Here is a 2500-nt window from a genome sequence, read left to right on the forward strand (position 1 = left end):
TACCTCTCACTCTATGTACAGAAATGCTGCGATAGGGGAGGACATTCTCTGCTTCACTGTTAAGGCTACAGGTGCTACCAACCACATAACCAGCATTATGGGCCCCTGGACATCACTGTTAAGGCTACAGGTGCTACCAACCACATAACCAGCATTATGGGCCCCTGAACACCACTGTTAAGGCCAGACTACAGGTGCTACCAACCACATAACCAGCATTATGGGCCCCTGGACATCACTGTTAAGGCTACAGGTGCTACCAACCACATAACCAGCATTATGGGCCCCTGGACATCACTGTTAAGGTCAGACTACAGGTGCTACCAACCACATAACCAGCATTATGGGCCCCTGGACATCACTGTTAAGGCTACAGGTGCTACCAACCACATAACCAGCATTATGGGCCCCTGGACATCACTGCTGAGGCCAGACTACAGGTGCTACCAACCACATAACCAGCATTATGGGCCCCTGGACATCACTGTTAAGGCCAGGCTACAGGTGCTACCAACCACATAACCAGCATTATGGGCCCCTGGACACCACTGTTAAGGCCAGACTACAGGTGCTACCAACCACATAACCAGCATTATGGGCCCCTGAACACCACTGTCCACACTGTATAATGCATTCTAACTCTGAACACCTTGAATCAGTTGCTCATATTGTACATGGTTGTAATATGTACAAAGGACTTTACACAGCACGCCATGACCGTATTGTTGATCTCATTGCCAGTTCTGTTCAAGACATATTTCCAAAAAATATGCGTATGTGCAAACACTCACGTGTAATACGTGTAAGACTGGTTCAACAGCTCTGATGATGTGTTTTGTAACATCCCTAACACCCCTGATGTTGTGTGTGTGTGTGTGTGTGTGTGTAGCTCTGATAATGTGTTTTGTAACATCCCTAACACCCCTGATGTTGTGTGTGTATGTGTGTGTGTGTGTGTGTAGTTCTGATGATGTGTTTTGTAACACCCCTAACACCCCTGATGTTGTGCTGCTAAAGGGCTGCCTGCTGAATTGTAGAAGAACTTAGAACCTAAACCGGACCAGAGATCAGAAAGAGAGAGGAACTTAGAACTTAAACCGGACCACCTGTGTGTTTTAGTAGGCCAGCTGTCTCTTGGTGCCTTAGTGGGTCACACACACACACACACACACACACACACACACACAACACACACACACACACACACACACACACACACACACACACACACACACACACACACACACACACACACACACACACAGGAGTGGTTTGATGAAAACTGTGCTATTGCTATTCTCTATACCATGTATGTGTGTGTGTGTGTGTGTGTGTGTCTTGACTTGGCTGACCACTCTACCTCTCACTCTATGTACAGAAATGCTGCGATAGGGGAGGACATTCTCTGCTTCACTGTTAAGGCTACAGGTGCTACCAACCACATAACCAGCATTATGGGCCCCTGGACATCACTGTTAAGGCTACAGGTGCTACCAACCACATAACCAGCATTATGGGCCCCTGGACATCACTGTTAAGGTCAGACTACAGGTGCTACCAACCACATAACCAGCATTATGGGCCCCTGGACATCACTGTTAAGGCTACAGGTGCTACCAACCACATGACCAGCATTATGGGCCCCTGGACATCACTGCTAAGGCCAGACTACAGGTGCTACCAACCACATAACCAGCATTATGGGCCCCTGGACATCACTGTTAAGGCCAGACTACAGGTGCTACCAACCACATAACCAGCATTATGGGCCCCTGGACATCACTGTTAACGCTACAGGTGCTACCAACCACATAACCAGCATTATGGGCCCCTGGACATCACTGTTAAGGCTACAGGTGCTACCAACCACATAACCAGCATTATGGGCCCCTGGACATCACTGCTAAGGCCAGACTACAGGTGCTACCAACCAGATACAACCAGCATTATGGGCCCCTGGACATCACTGTTAAGGCTACAGGTGCTACCAACCAGATAACCAGCATTATGGGCCCCTGGACATCACTGTTAAGGCCAGACTACAGGTGCTACCAACCACATAACCAGCATTATGGGCCCCTGGACATCACTGTTAAGGCCAGACTACAGGTGCTACCAACCACATAACCAGCATTATGGGCCCCTGGACATCACTGTTAAGGCCAGACTACAGGTGCTACCAACCACATAACCAGCATTATGGGCCCCTGGACATCACTGTTAAGGCCAGACTACAGGTGCTACCAACCACATAACCAGCATTATGGGCCCCTGAACACCACTGTCCACACTGTATAATGCATTCTAACTCTGAACACCTTGAATCAGTTGCTCATATTGTACATGGTTGTAATATGTACAAAGGACTTTACACAGCACGCCATGACCGTATTGTTGATCTCATTGCCAGTTCTGTTCAAGACATATTTCCAAAAAATATGCGTATGTGCAAACACTCACGTGTAATACGTGTAAGACTGGTTCAACAGCTCTGATGATG

The 2500-nt window shown here is 48.0% G+C and overlaps 1 protein-coding gene and 1 long non-coding RNA gene across 4 annotated transcripts in view; one reads left to right on the forward strand and one right to left on the reverse strand.

The window, feature by feature from the left end:
* The window catches only part of LOC121700391 (Na(+)/H(+) exchange regulatory cofactor NHE-RF2), a 60771-nt gene that overhangs the window by 17300 nt on the left and 40971 nt on the right, over positions 1 to 2500 (reverse strand). The window lies entirely within an intron of this gene.
* LOC121700396 lies at positions 43 to 1549 on the forward strand. 2 transcript variants are annotated; one of them, XR_006027216.1, is made up of 3 exons: positions 43 to 71; positions 195 to 305; positions 1422 to 1549. It is a non-coding gene; the product is annotated as an uncharacterized LOC121700396 (long non-coding RNA). The 2 variants fall into 2 exon arrangements; XR_006027215.1 differs by lacking the exon at positions 43 to 71 and adding an exon at positions 109 to 130.

This window comes from Alosa sapidissima, chromosome 24, assembly GCF_018492685.1.
Source record: "Alosa sapidissima isolate fAloSap1 chromosome 24, fAloSap1.pri, whole genome shotgun sequence".
Taxonomy (NCBI): domain Eukaryota; kingdom Metazoa; phylum Chordata; class Actinopteri; order Clupeiformes; family Clupeidae; genus Alosa; species Alosa sapidissima.